This window comes from Piliocolobus tephrosceles, chromosome 1 (genome assembly GCF_002776525.5).
Source record: "Piliocolobus tephrosceles isolate RC106 chromosome 1, ASM277652v3, whole genome shotgun sequence".
In the NCBI taxonomy this organism is placed as follows: Eukaryota; Metazoa; Chordata; class Mammalia; order Primates; family Cercopithecidae; genus Piliocolobus; species Piliocolobus tephrosceles.
The window spans coordinates 97,811,632-97,827,138 of NC_045434.1; the positions used below are offsets into that span (position 1 = coordinate 97,811,632).

General features: G+C 44.8%; 1 protein-coding gene across 15 annotated transcripts in view; it reads right to left on the minus strand.

The window, feature by feature from the left end:
- Window positions 1-1,533, minus strand: part of DCAF8 (DDB1 and CUL4 associated factor 8) — a 47,632-nt gene extending 46,099 nt beyond the window's left edge. For 8 of the 15 annotated variants that reach the window (XR_002731974.2, XR_002731975.2, XR_002731976.2 and 5 more), the window contains exons 1-2: window positions 881-1,533; window positions 53-126 (exon numbers count right to left, since the gene is read on the minus strand). The gene's annotated coding sequence lies outside the window, so the exon portion shown is untranslated. The remainder of the gene's footprint in view (window positions 1-52; window positions 127-880) is intronic. The other 7 variants (XM_023214235.2, XM_023214226.1, XM_023214232.2 and 4 more) reach the window with 3 other exon arrangements.
- Between the last annotated feature and the right edge of the window lie 13,974 nt (window positions 1,534-15,507).

The window sequence follows — 15,507 nt, forward strand, 5'->3', positions numbered from 1 at the left end:
AGGGAAGTCTGTCTTGAACTCAAAAATTTTAATGCCTCCAACTCCCACTCACCTTTCCTTCTTTTATCACTGAAGTAAGGCCAGGCTGAGCTCCTGAGAAAATAGGTCTGTCGATTCACTGAAGGACTGAGAAAAGTTAAAATTTACATGGCAAAAGTGTGTCTTCTACTGAACATAATAAAAATATTTATGAATACACTTCTGTATGTTTAGGCCTTCTCAAAACTATTTAAAAGCAGAATAATTTATCTAATTCTAATTACTGAATAACCCACACGCATATGGAAATAAAATGAACCAACATGAAGATTAGAAGCCAGGCAAGTAATCTCCCAGCTCCACTAAAACGTAAAGTCATTTAAAAGGATAACCTGAATCTTTTCAACGCTAAACCATAACCAAACAACCTCTCAACAAGAAGCCACTGAGCAGAGGGGGAAATCCCGGAGAGAATGTGATAGCGCTAGTGCCGGTTTGTTTACAGAGACTCCAGTAACAATCATGAGTCAGAAATTCAAGCCACCAGATGCTTTCCAACTAACAGGGACCAAATGGGACCGTTCTAAGATATCCTAAAAGATTTGGGAGTTAGAGGAGGTAAACTAAGAGAATTATAACACAAAGGGTACAAGACCACAAGGCAACAACCGACTCCGGGATTCTTGGACCTCTGCCTTCCGTACAAAGTGCTGGGCCTGGGAACTTGGGATGGGGGAGGGGGACCCATTGCGCGGTGGCCCTGAGGTGACGGGGAGACGCAGGGCGAGCCATGTCCCCCAATCTAAGGGGAGAAATAGGAGCGCACAAATGGGTCACCCAACGAAGCAAGGCGTCCCTGTGAACTGTGGGGCTGGCTCTTGGGGGCAACCCCAGGGCTGACCTGAAGAAAGGACAACCAGTATTCCCGGCGATGACTTCGGGTCGGCGGAAGGAAAAGACCTGAGCGCTAAGAGCTTGGGAAAGGAGTCAGGCCCATCCTTAGGGGAAACCGGCTGGGGAGCGGAGCGGGGGCAGGCCGAGCCGGAACGAGACACAGACCGGGTAAGGTCAAGGGGGGGGGGGGGGGTCCGGCTGGGGCAGTTACAAGAACGGGAATCGGCGAGGCTCAGCAGCCCGCTTCCCGTCTTGGGTAATCCTTCTGCTAGCGGCTGCTCCGACTGTTCCAGGCCCAGCCGCCCCGTCCACTGCCACCACCAACGCCGCCGCCATCTTACACTGGCCAGCGGCCGCCACCACCACCGCCTCCGCTCTCTGCGCTTGCGCCTGCGCTGCCACGCTTTCCGGCCCCGTTTGCGACGACGTGCTCGAGAAGACTGAGGGAAGAGTGGTCGCGCAAGCTCACGGCTCGCAACCCTCCTCGAAGGACGCACAAGGGGCGGGGCTTAAGGCCAACGGAAAACAGAGCGGGGGCGCGTGCGCATTACCGAAGAGGCAAAGTTGTTTTTGTAGTTTCTTCGGGCTTGCTTTTCTTGTGATACTCAAAACAAATGCGAGTTAGGGGCTTCCCAGAGTTGTGACAGAAATAAACTAAATTTCCAAGGGATTGACAGGCTACTTCCTGGATGATGGCCAATTTTGCCGTTTTTGAACACTGGGAACGAGCTATGATTGCCACAAGGATTTTTCTGAAAATCCCCGTTTCCTTTCAGGACTTCGTTTCCTTAAGTGGTTTCTATACTATCGAGGCCCATTTTCCCCTGAGAGTCTCCATTTACGTATTTTTAAAGAAGGGGCTCAGTAGCTTGAGGTGTAGCTATTCCAGAGGCTCTTTTCTGAAGAGGGGTGGTGTGGTAAAGGTTCCCACATCGGGTGATATGGGGTGACTGTTGTACTCTGTTTCGTTATGACACCTACAGGAACCGTGCAGAGGATTACTCCCAGCTGCCAAGCTGGGGAATTTTTTTTTTTTTCCAACCAGAAGGCCAGGGTGCAAAAATCTGACCCTTTCTCACCTCCCCTACCGCTACTCTCCTATCCAAGTCATTATAAATTAAGACTACCGCAATAGAAACTTACCTCGTTTGTCTACTTCCATTATTGCCATTGCAGTTAAACATAAGGCAGCCAGAATGATTTTTTAAAATGTAAGGTCTGGCCGGGCGCGGTGGCTTATGCCTGTAATCCTAGCACTTTGGGAGGTGGATGTGGGCGGATGCGGATCACTTGAGGTCAGGAGCTGGAAACCAGGCCAACATGGTGAAACCCGTCTCTACCAAAAATACAAAAAAAAAAAAAAAAAAAAAAAATTACCCGGCGTGGTGGAGAGTGCCTGCAATCCCAGCTACTTGGGAGGCTGAGGCAGGAGAATCGCTTGAACCCGGAGGCAGAGGCTGCAGTGAGCCGAGATCACACCACTGCACTCCAGCCTGGGCGATGGAATGAGACTATCTCAAAAAAAAAAAGTAAGGTCGTATTATTTCCCCAGTCCCCACCTTGTTCAAAACCTCCAATAGCTTCCCATCACATAATAGAAGTCAAAAGTATGATAGCGATAGCCTTAGAGGCCATCAAAAAATCAGTTGCCTCTAAGAAGGGCCCTACATGATCTGATCTAGCACCTGCCTATTTATCTGATTCATCTCCTCCCACACTGTCTAGCTCTGTTGTAGCCTCACTAGCCTTACTGTCACTCCAATCAAAGCATGTCCCAGCCCTAGGGTTTTTTCCTTTTCTTGGAATGTCCATCTACTAGATCTTTACTAGACTTGAAGTGACTATTGAAATCCTACTTCCTAAGACAGGCAGCTCTTGACTGTTTTAACTAAAATGGAACCTCATGCCATTATTCTCCTCTACCTATCCCCTTACTCTGCACTGTTTTTTTCATAACATTTTTTCCCTATAACATTTAATCTAAAATTACATATTTTTAATCCAGCTATACTACTAGAATATAAATTCTTGAGGGCAAGGACTATGTTTTTATCATCTTTGTAATCTCAACACCTAGAAGAGGGCTACAGCACAAAGTAGCTATTTAATGCCCCACCATCCTATTCATTCTTCATTCATTCATTGAGGTGTAGCTATTCCAGAGGCTCTTTTCTGAAGAGGGGTGGTGTGGTAAAGGTTCCCACATCGGGTGATATGGGGTGACTGTTGTACTCTGTTTCGTTATGACACCTACAGGAACTGTGCAGAGGATTACTCCCAGCTGCCAAGCTGGGGAATTCAACAACTATTTATTGAATTCCTGCTCTGGAAGGCCCTGTTCTATGTGCTGGGGCTGCAACAGTGAATAGAACCAAGATTCTTGCATTCATAGAACTTACTAGTGCAAGGGTTGGGAACATAGGAGGAGGGGAAAGACACAGATAATAAAGTTATTAAGAGTACTGTAAAGGAAAATAAAGCAGAATAAAAATGGGTTACATGGATGGGTGTGCTCTTTTACATAGGGGGTTCAGGGAAGGCCCCTCTGCTGAGGTGACATCTAAATAAAGGTTTGAAGTGAGACGGTAAGCTATACATACTTGGGAAAGAACATTTCAAGCAGAAGAAACAACAAGGTAAAGACCCTGCAGCTTGAGTGTGCTTGGCAAGGAAGCCACCGTGGCAAAAGAAGAGATAGGAACTTAGTTTGGAGAAACAAGATGGGAGCCAGATCACTTACGGACTTATGGACCAATGAAAGGACTTTGAATTTTATCCTAAGAATGCTGGGAAGCCATGGAGGGTTTTGAGTAAAAGAGCGGCATGATCTGATTTGTAATTGAAGATGTTCACTGTGGTTGATTCTTTGAGAACTCCCTATAGGGAAGCCAAATAGAAGCTAAAAGACCAGTTAGGAAGCTATTGCAGAAGACCTGCAAGACTAGTGTTGCAATGAAAGTGGTAGGATTCAGGATATAATCTGAAAGTGGTGGAGAGGTGATGTGTTAATAGATTGAATGTGGGGTACAAGATAAAGACAAGAATCAAAAATCAGTAAAAAAGTACAAAAGTCAAAGTACAAAATACAAAAATCAGTTTGATTTGAGTAACTAGATAGTGATGTCGTTTACTGAGATAGCGCATGTGGGGAGACAGGAGCAAGTGTTTTTTTTTTTTTTTTGGCAGGGGAAACATCCAATTTTACTTCAGACATATTAAAGTGGAGATCCCTATTAGATTTCTGAATGGAGTTATTGAGTAAACAATTGGAAATATGAACCTGGAGCTCATAGAAGGGACAGTGAGAGGTATAAATTAAGGAGTAGTTAAGTTATAAATGGCATACATAGCCACGGGGTGGAGAGAAATCAATGTGGAAGAAAAGAGAAGCAGTTTAAAGACTGAGACCTCTAATCCTGAGGCATTCCAACTAATAAAGGTCAGAGAGGAGGAACATACAACAAACTTTCTTTTAAAAGAGTAGCCAGGAAATAGGAAGAAAACTCAAAAGTGAGGGGTCTTATAAAACAAACCAAAAAAAAGGCTTCAAGAAGGGGCTATAATCTCCATCATTCCTGCTCATAAAACAGGTTAAGATCACTGAAAATTGACCATCAGATTTGTAAAATGGAGGATCAGACCATGGCAAGTCATCTTAGTGGAGCTATAGGGATAGAGGCCTCTCTTTCTATGATCTGCTTTTTGTACCGTTCTGTGGACATGATGGTTATTACCACCGAATCAATTGCCATTACCACTGAATTGTCCCTTTCTTATTTGGGCTTTCCTATTTGAGGTTGTGATGATTATTATCCCTTCTGTATCTAATCTCTCTAATCATTTATTCAATTAGCTTCTCTTCCCCTTCATTCTATGTGTTCGTTCAGTGACTGTATCCATTCTCACATTTAAACTACTGTCCAGGGCTGGGCACAGTGGGTCACATCTGTAATCCCAGCACTTTGGAAGGCCAAGGTGGGTGGATCATTTGAGCTCAGGCCCAGCCTGGGCAACATGGCAAAACCTCATCTCTACAAAAAATACAAAAATTAGCCGGGCATGGTGGTGTGACCTGTAGTCCTAGCTACCCAGGAGGCTGAGGTAGGAAGATCTCCTGAGCCTGGGAGGCAGAGGTTGCAATGATTGAGGTCACACCACTGCACTCCAGCCTGGATGACAGAGTGAGACCCTGTCTCCAAAAAAAAGGAAAACTACCATCTACATAATGATGACTTCCAAGTCTTTATTTCCAACTCAGGCTTTAGACTCACATACCTGATGGCCAATGGCACTTTTTTTTTTTTTAACAGCTTTCTTTCTCCTTTTTTCTCTTTCCTTCTTTCTTTCTCTTTTCTTCCCTCCCTCTCTTATCTTTCTTTCTCTTTTCTTCCCTCCCTCTCTTATCTTTTCTTTCTCTTTTTCCTTTCTCTCTCTCTTTTTTCTTTCTCTCTTTCTTTCTAGACAGAGTCTCTGTCGCCCAGGCTGCAGTGCAGTGGCAGAATCTTGGCTCACTGCAACCTCAGCCTCCCAGGTTCAAGCTGTTCTCCTGCCTCAGCTTCCTGAGTAGCTGGGATTACAAGCACCCATCACCACACCCGGCTAATGATTATATCTTTAGTAGAGACGAGGTTTCACCATGCTGGCCAAGCTGGTCTTGAACTCCTGGCCTCAAGTGATCCACCCACCTCGGCCTCCCAAAGTGCTGGGATTACAGGCATAAGTCACCACACCCAGCCTTTAACAGCTTTATTCATATAAATTCACATACATATAATTCACATACAGTTCATTCATTTGAAGTATACAATTGGCCAGGCACAGTGGCTCACTCCTGTAATCCCAGCATTTTGGGAGGCTGAGGCAGGCAGATTGCTTGATTCCAGAAGTTCGAGACCAGCCTGGGCAACATGATGAAACCCCATCTCTACAAAATAAAATACAAAAATTAGCCGGGTGTGGTGGCATGCACCTGTAAGTTCCAGCTACTTAGAAGGCTGAGGTGGGAGGATCGCTTGAACCCAGGAGGCAGAAGTTGCAGTGAGCTGAGATCACACCACTGCACTCCAGCCTGGGCAACAGAGAGAGAGGCTATCTCAAAAAGAAACAAACAAACAAACAAAAAGTATAAATTCACTCATTTAAAGTATATACTTAAATGGCATTTTTTTGGGAAAAAATGTATTCCTAGGTTAAAAAAAAAGTATACATTTCAATGGCTTTTTGTATACTCATAGATACATGTGACCGTCACCACAGTCAATTTTAGAGTATTTTCACCACCTCAAAGAGAAACCTAGTGCCTTTTAAGCCAATCCCCATTCCATCTTCCCATTCCCCCATCCAGAACCCTAAGAAACCATTCATCTGTTTTCTGTGTCTATAGATTCCTTTACTCTAGACTTTCATATGAATGGAATCACATAGTATGTGGTCTTTTGTGACTGGCTTCTTTAACTTAGCACAATGTTTTCAAGGTTCATCCATGTTGTAGCATTAATCAGTACTTCATTTCACCTTATGGCCAAATAATATTCCATAGTGTGGATGAACCACATTTTATGTGTTCATCTGTTGATGAATATTTCAGTTGTTTCCACCTTTTCGCTATTATGAATAATGTTGCTATCAACATTAATATACAATTTTCTGTGTGAATGTGTTTTCATTTCTCTTGGGTATATACCTAGGAATGAATGGAATTGCTGGGTCATATGGTTAACTCTATATTTAAACATCTGAGGAACTGCCAAGTTATTTTCCAATGCAGTTGTACCATTTTACATTCCCAGCAGCAGTGTATGAAAATTCCAATTTCTCCCCATCCTTGACAACACTTATCTCACTTTTTGATTCTAGTCATGCCAGTGGTTGTGAAGTGGTATCTTATTGTGGTTTTGATCTGCAATTCTCTGATGACTAATGATGTCGAGTAGTTCTTCATGTGCTTACATAGGTCACTTTTATGTCTTTTCTGGAGGAATGTCTACTCAGATCCTTTGCCCACTTTTAAATAGACTTTTCTTTAAAAAAAAAAAATTTTTTTTTTTTTTTTTGAGTTAAAGTCTTGCTCTGTCCACCCAGGCTGTAGTGCACTGGTGTGATCTTGGCTTACTGCAACCTCTGCCTCCCAAGTTCAAGCAATTCTCTTGCCTCAACCTCCCGCATAGCTGAGACTACAGGTGCACGCCACCACGCCCAGCTAATTTTTGTAGAGACTGGGTTTCGCCATGTTGGCCAGGTTGGTCTCAAACTCCTGACCTCAGGATATCTGCCCACCTTGGCCTCCCAAAGTGCTGGGATTACAGGCATGAGCCACCACACCCAGCCAAAAAACAATTTTTCAAGGAACCGTGTCTCACTATGTTGCCCAGGTTGGAGTACAGTGGTTATTCATAGGCACGATCATAGTATAATGCAACCTTGAATTCCTGGCCTCAAGGGATCTTCCTACATAGCTAGGACTACAAGTGCATGCCACCATGCCCAAAAGATTTTCTTTTTTCTTTTTTGTGACAGGTCTTGCTCTGTCACGAATACAGTTTATCGCAACCCTGACCTCCTGGGCTCAAGCGATCCTCCTGCCTCAGACTCCCGTGTAGCTGGGACCACAGGCACATGCCACCATGCCCAGCTAATTTTTTTTTTTCTGAGACAAAGTCTCTTTGTTGTCCAGGCTGTTCTTGAACTCCTGAGCTCAAGCAATCCTCCTGCCTTGGCCTCCCAAAGTGCTGGGATACGGATGAGAGCCACCACACCCAGCCCAGGCTGTCTTTTTTTTTTTGAGATGGAGTTTTGCTCTTGTTGCCTGGGCTGCAGTGCAATGGTGCGATCTTGGCTCACTGCAACCTCCACCTCCTGAGTTTAAGCGATTCTCCTGCCTCAGCTTCCCAGGTAGCTGGGATTACAGGCACCAGCCACCACATTCAGTTAATTTCTGTATTTTTAGTAGAGATGGGGTTTCACCACATTGGCCACACTGTTCTCAAACTCCTGACCTCAGGTGATCCACCCGCCTCGGCCTCCCAAAGTGTTGGGATTATAGGCGTGAGCCACCATGCCCGGCCCAGATTGCCTTTTTATTATTAAGGATATATTCTAGATACAAGTCTCTTATCAGATATGTGATTTGCAAATATTTTCTCCCTTTCTGCAGGTTGTGTTTCATCATGATGTCCCTAAGGCACAAAACTTTTACATTTTGATGTGTTCAAACTTATATTTTTGTTGTTGCTCATGCTTTTGGTGTCATATCTAAGGATCCTTTGCAAAACCCAAAGTTATGAAGATTTTACCTCTGTGTTGTCTTCTAAGAACTTTAGTTTTAATTCTTACTTTTATGTCATTCATCGATTTTATCTTTTGTAAATAGTGTGAGGTAAAAATTGAACTTCAATCCTTTGCATGTGGCTATCCAGTTGTCCCAGCACTATTTGTTGAAAAACTATTATTTCCATATGGGATGGTCCTGGCACCCTTGTCAAAAATCAATTGACTATAGATATGAGTTTATTTTCTGGAATCTTAATTCTATTCCATTGATCACCACATCGATTCTTGCACCAGTTCCACACTGTATTTTTTCTTTCTTTTTTTAGGACAGGATCTCACTTTATTGCCCAGGCTGGAGTGCAGTGGTGTGATCTCGGCTCACTGCAGCCTTGACCTCCTAGACTCAAGTGATCCTCCCACCTCAGCCTCCCAAATAGCTGGGACCATGCCTGGCTAACTTTTTAAAATTTATTTTACATAGAGACAAGGTCTCACTATGTTGCCCAGGGTAATATTGAACTCCAGGGCTTAAGGGATCCTCCTGCTTTGGCTTCTCTAAGTGCTGGGATTACAGGCATGAGCCGCTGCACCCACCCTTAACTTTTTTGTAGAGATGGGGTCTCACTGTGTTGCCCAGGCTGGAGGATTTTTTTGTATGCAAGATAATGCCATCTGTGAATATAGTTTTGTCTCTTCCTTTCCAATCTGGATGCCTTTTATTTCTTTCTCTTGCCTAATTGCTCTGGCTAGAACATTCAGCACAATGCTGACTTGAAGTGGAAAGAGTGAATATCCTTGTGTTCCTGATATTGGAGGAAAAGTATCCAGTCTTTCACTATTAAGCTATGATGTTAGCTATAGGTTACTCATAGGTGCAATTTTATCAAGTTGACAAAGTCCCCATCTATTCCAGCCAATGGCACCTTAACATTCCAAAACTGAACTCACTTTTGCTCTACCTTCTGTCAAACCCAAACTGTTCTGATTCTTGATATTTCTTAGTTGGCACCACTATTAACCTGTCTTAGGTTGGATTCTCTAAAAGCAGAGCCTGAGAAAGTGATTCTGTACAAATGGTTTATTGAGGGAGTGCTCTCAAGTAAAACCTGTAATAAAGTGAGGGAAGCAATATAGGACAGGGGGGAAAGTTAGCCAAAGATATAGATTCAGATGGTAAGTTTAGCCTCCACCAGGAACTCTGGAACATAAATGGCACCACATTTGTCCTACCCTGACGAAATGGGGAGGAATTTTGTAATTTTTTTTTTTTTTTTCAGACACAATCTCGCTCTGTCACCCAGGCTGGAGTGCAGTGGTGCAATCTCAGCTCACTGCAACCTCTGCCTCCCAGGTCAGGATAAATTTTTGCTTTTTCCAAAATGGAAAAGGTTCAGTGTAATCAACTCACCATCAAGTGTCTGGTTGTTCTCCTTGAGTAGTACTGAACTGGGGGTTCAGCATTGGTCACTGCTGCTGACAGGTTGAACACTCAGCAATAGCAGTAGCTAGGTCAGCTTTGGGTGAGAGGAGTCCATGTTACTAGGCCAATGAGTAGCGTCCATCTCTGCCACCATGGTGATTCTATTCATGAGTACACTGTGCAAGCACTGGGATAGCTGAGGTAGTTCTGATAAATTCATCCTGTCCAACATGGTGAAACCCTGTCTCTACTAAAAATACGAAAATTAGCCGGGTGTGGTGGCAGGCGCCTGTAATCCCAGCTACTTGAGAGGCTGAGGCAGGAGAATCGCTTGAACCTGGGAGGCGGAGGTTGCAGTGAGCCAAGATCTCGCCATTGCACTCTAGCCTGGGCGACAAGAGCAAGACTTTGTCTCAAAAAAAAAAAAACAACCAAAAACATCTTGTCCATCTGGTTACTTAATCCTTTGCTGGCAATGCTTTAATAGGCTCCACTCTTCCTGGCCTATCCAAATGCTCTTCATCCAACCTTGTCACCCATTTTTAAATCTTGTTTCTTCCAGGCCCGTGACCAGCAAAGCCAGTGACCATGAGTTCTTGTATAACTTTATCTCCAGCCACTTTTTTCTTTTCTCAAAGGAAATGATCAAGTATATTGCCTGAAGTCCTACACATTAAGATTTCCCTCATCTTTGTCTTTCATGACCACCCGAGTAGGTCTCAGTGAGAGGCTTTAGTCCATCTGGCTTGCCCCAGCATAACAAGGCAGTCTTACCCATAAACCAGGCCTAGAGTTTTTCCTCCTTTGTAAGGTGGTTGAAGGAATTTTTGTATGGCCAGAGGCATGAGCTAAGAAAAAGGTATCAGTGCACCAGAGGTAGGTGACATGGGAGTGCTGAGGCCCCTTGTTCAATTTAACTTACTTGTGCCACTAAGTTTGCTTGGGCTTCTTCCCAAATGTACCATTTCCATTGTAAGATGGTTTGCTGCTGTATACACCCAACCTCATGACTTGGAAGGTTTAATGATAACCAGCTGGTTATATGGGCAACTGGTCACATAGTCACTTGATATCTCATGGCCAGGCGCTGAGTCTCTTCCAGGGCCTAACAGCAAGCCAGAAAATGCATTTCAAATGGTAAAACTTTTTCTGCTAAAAATGGCATCACCTTACTCCAGAATCCTGGAGGTCTGGGCTGGAACCCTCCCTCCTACTGGGTATTATCAAAGAATCTACAATCTCTTTTTTTTTTTTTTTTTGAGATGGAGTCTCGCTCTGTCACCCAGGCTGGAGTGCAATGGCCGGATCTCAGCTCACTGCAAGCTCCGCCTCCCGGGTTTAGCCATTCTCCCGCCTCAGCCTCCCGAGTAGCTGAGACTACAGGCGCCCGCCACCTCACCCGGCTAGTTTTTTGTATTTTTTAGTAGACACGGGGTTTCACCGTGTTCGCCAGGATGGTCTCGATCTCCTGACCTCGTGATCTGCCCGTCTCGGCCTCCCAAAGTGCTGGGATTACAGGCTTGAGCCACCGCGCCCGGCTAGAATCTACAATCTCTTCCTACCACAGATACCTCTAGTACAATGGAATTTTCCAGGTGATATGGCCCCCTGGACCTGTTGAATATGCTGCCTCCAAAACTGTAAGAGGCCTGCAATAACCTGTACTTTACTTTAGAGGCGATGTTGCAGAATGCTTCAGACCACTGAACTAAAAATTTCACCAATGTCGCAGGCCCCTGAATCTTTGCAGCATTTATCCCCCACCACCTTGAGTATATATGTCTAACCAAGGAATCCAGGGTACTTGACACTGCTTGGTTGTCGGGTCTGATTAACATATCCTTAATACCTGATTAATATAACTTTTTTTTTTTTTTTTTTTTGAGACGGAGTCTTGCTCTGTCGCCCAGGCTGGAGTGCAGTGGCCGGATCTCAGCTCACTGCAAGCTCCGCCTCCCGGGTTCACGCCATTCTCCTGCCTCAGCCTCCCGAGTAGCTGGGACTACAGGCGCCCGCCAACACGCCCGGCTAATTTTTTGTATTTTAGTAGAGATGGAATTTCACTGTGTTAGCCAGGATGGTCTCGATCTCCTGACCTTGTGATCCGCCCGTCTCGGCCTCCCAAAGTGCTGGGATTACAGGCTTGAGCCACCGCGCCCGGCAACTTTTTTGTTTTTAAGACGGAGTCTCACTCTGTTGTCCAGGCTGGAGTGCAATGGCGCGATCTCAGCTCACTGAAACCTCCGCCTCCCAGGTTCAAGTGATTCTCCTGTCTCAGCCTCCCAAGTATCTGGGACTACAGGCACACGCCACCACGCCCAACTAATTTTTGTATTTTTAGTAGAGACAGGGTTTCACCATGTTGGCCAGGTTGGTCTCAAACTCCTGACCTCAGGTGATACACCCACCTCAGTCTCCCAAAGTGCTGGGATTACAGGTGTGAGCCACCACGCCGAGCCAGATAGTAAATATTTTCAATTTTGCCGGCCATATGGTCTGTGTTGCAACTACTGCATTCAGTCATTGTAGCACAAAAGCATCCACAGACAATATGTAAATAAATGATAGTTGCATGTTAATAAAACTTTATTTGCAAAAACCGGTAATGAACCAGATTTGGCCTGTGGGCTGTAGTTTGCTGATCTAGCTAGATTAGCAGCTACATACCTATACAACAGCCTGTTACTTTGTCCAGTAAAGAAAGCATATCCAACACAGCACTGCAATTGGGACTACTACTTGCTTAAGTTTGTAGTATTTCATTGTTATTCACTATAGGCCATCTAGTTTTTGTACAGGTCAAACAGCTGAAACTGAATGTGACTATAATGGAGATAACACCCCTACAATCTTTGTCTTTAAGGGTTGAACTAATCTCTGCCATTTTCCCCAGAACACAGTATTTTTTATTTTCTATCTTGGTAGAGGTGGGGGTGCAGTTTCAGGAGCATGGCCTTTCTACCAAAACTGCTAAACATGTTCATTCTGATTATACATTTGGAAATGGGGGAAATGATCATAATGTGGGGTTTTTGGACACACTGTAAGAACAGGGTTAGGGGTGTTGAGGGGAAGACACTGTGGTGGTACTTCGGGTTCCTGGGTATCAGTGCCAACTCAGAACCCTGTAACCCTGTTTCCCAACTCAAAAACATCTACATATTCTTTTCCTAGTGTTTGGTTGTGATATTTTAAAATATATATTTGGTCGGCCGGGCGCGGTGGCTCAAGCCTGTAATCCCAGCACTTTGGGAGGCCGAGGCGGGCGGATCACAAGGTCAGGAGATCGAGACCATCCTGGCTAACACGGTGAAACCCCGTCTCTACTAAAAAGTACAAAAAACTAGCCGGGCGAGGTGGCGGGCGCCTGTAGTCCCAGCTACTCGGGAGGCTGAGGCAGGAGAATGGCGTAAACCCGGGAGGCGGAGCTTGCAGTGAGCTGAGATCTGGCCACTGCACTCCAGCTTGGGCGACAGAGCCAGACTCCGTCTCAAAAAAAAAAAAAAAAAAATTTGGTCTTCAACCCCTTTTCCTGGAATATAACTTCTAAAATCCTTGAAATCTTCAAAGTGATGTCTTATTGTATTCCAATGAGTTGACTGATGGTTGCCATCCCCCTAGGCAGCTTCAGGATGGGGGCCAGTCAACAAAAAGACTAAAGCAGTATTAGAGGGTTGGAACTTTCAACCCCACCCCCAAACCTCTAGGGAGGACAGAGGGGCTGAATTTTAAATTAATCACCAAATGGCCAATGGTTCAACCAATCATGCCTACATATAAAGCCTCCAAAAAAACCCAAAAAATACAAGATCCAGACGGCTTCCAAGATGTAAAACACATGAAGGTTTCTAGAGTGAGGGATCCCCAACACCTGGGCCACGAACCAGTACCAGTCCATGGCTTGTTAGGAACTGGGCCTCACAGCAGGTGAGTGGCAGGTGGGCCAGCAATATCGCCTAAGCTCCACCTCCTGTCAGATCATCAGCAGCATTCGATTCTCAGAGGAGTGTAAACCCTATTGTGAACTGCACATGCGAGGGATCTAGGTTGTGTGCCCCTTATGAGAATCTAGCTAATGCCTGATGATCTGAGGTGGAATAGTTTCATCCCAAAACCATCCCCTGACCCCCGTCTGTGGAAAACTTGTCTTCTGAAACTGGTCCCTGGTGCCAAGAATGTTGGGGACCACTGTCCTAGATGGTGGCATGCCCAGAGAAAGAATGGAAGCTCTGCAATCTTGCTTTATATATCTTTTCATCTTTTTTTTTTTTTTTTTTTTTGAGAGATGGAGTCTTCCTCTGTCTGTTGCCCAGGCTGGAGTGCAGTGGCGCAATCTCGGCTCACTGTAACCTCTGCCTCCCTGGTTCAAGCAATTCTCCTTCCTCAGCTTCCCAAGTAGCTGGGACTATAGGCATGCACCACCACACCCAGCTAATTTTTGTAACTTTTTTAGTAGAAACGGGGTTTCACTATATGTTGGCCAGGCTGGTCTCGAACTCCTGACCTCAGGTGATCCACCCGCCTCGGCCTCCCAAAGTGTTGGGATTACAAGCGTGAGCCACTGGGTCCAGCCATGTTTTCATCTATATTCATTGTAATATCCTTTAAATAAACTGAAATATGTGTTTCCCCAAGTTTTGTGGGCCACTCTAACAAATTAATCAAACCCAAGGAGGGGGCTGTCGACACCCTGACTTATAGCACAGGCAAAATAACCCAGGAATTGCAATTGACATCAGAAGCTGGGGAGACAGTCTTGGTGATTGATTGATTAACCTGTGAGATCTGACACTGTCTCCAGGTAGACAGTGTCAGAATTAAAGGAAATTAGAGGATATCCAGCTGTTATCCACTGCAGAATTGCTTGCTTGTTGAGGGGAGGGAAGTCCACACGTGATTACAGAAGACTTCTGTGTTGCTCATTGTGGTGTGAGAACAGAGGATGAACAGTGCTTTTCCACTCAATGATTAACTGATAAATGGCTCTTTCCATTTATAGTTTATGAGTCTAAGAGTTTATGAGTCTAAGAACTATCTCAGGCTTAAAAACTGGACAAAGAAATTGGGACTTTTCTTTGAAGTTTCTGATTTCAGCCTTCTGTTCAACCATTCTTGATCTCCCTTATACATAAGAAGGCAATATTCTTCTTGGGTGCCTATCTATCCTGCTCCTAGGACCACCCACATTCCGTTAGCCATCTCCACTTTGACCTTGCTACCCTTAGGGAAATTTACTCACCTTGCTTCTGAGAGTTAAGTGTTGCCATCTGGCCTCTGCTATGTCAGGATCCTATCATTTCCCCACTGCTACTAGGAAACCAATTCCTTTTTCATCTTCTATCAGCTTCAATCTACAGAGACAGCCACTTCTAAATTTCTCAAAGATGTTGGTAACCCTTCATCAGTGCCTTTCCTATTGTCTTTATTAAAAAATAATTCCCAGGTCTTTCTGGGGTATATAGTCAGCTCGTGGGTTTGCCAGTGTTATGTAACATTCATTCTTTTTTTTTTTTTTTTTTTTTTTTTGAGACGGAGTCTTGCTCTGTCGCCCAGCTGGAGTGCAGTGGCCAGATCTCAGCTCACTGCAAGCTCGGCCTCCCGGGTTTACGCCATTCTCCTGCCTCAGCCTCCCGAGTAGCTGGGACTACAGGCGCCCGCCACCTCGCCCGGCTAGTTTTTTGTATTTTTAGTAGAGACGGGGTTTCACCGTGTTAGCCAGGATGGTCTCGATCTCCTGACCTCGTGATCCGCCCGTCTCGGCCTCCCAAAGTGCTGGGATTACAGGCTTGAGCCACCGCGCCCGGCCTATGTAACATTCATTCTTGCATATCCACTTCCTCTAAGTCTTTTGGTCCTTTTTTGTATGGTCTGCCATCTCTACTTTATTCAATATGGGCCAATGTTTTCTCCTAGCCTCCCCAAAGCCATCTTAACATCGTATTGTA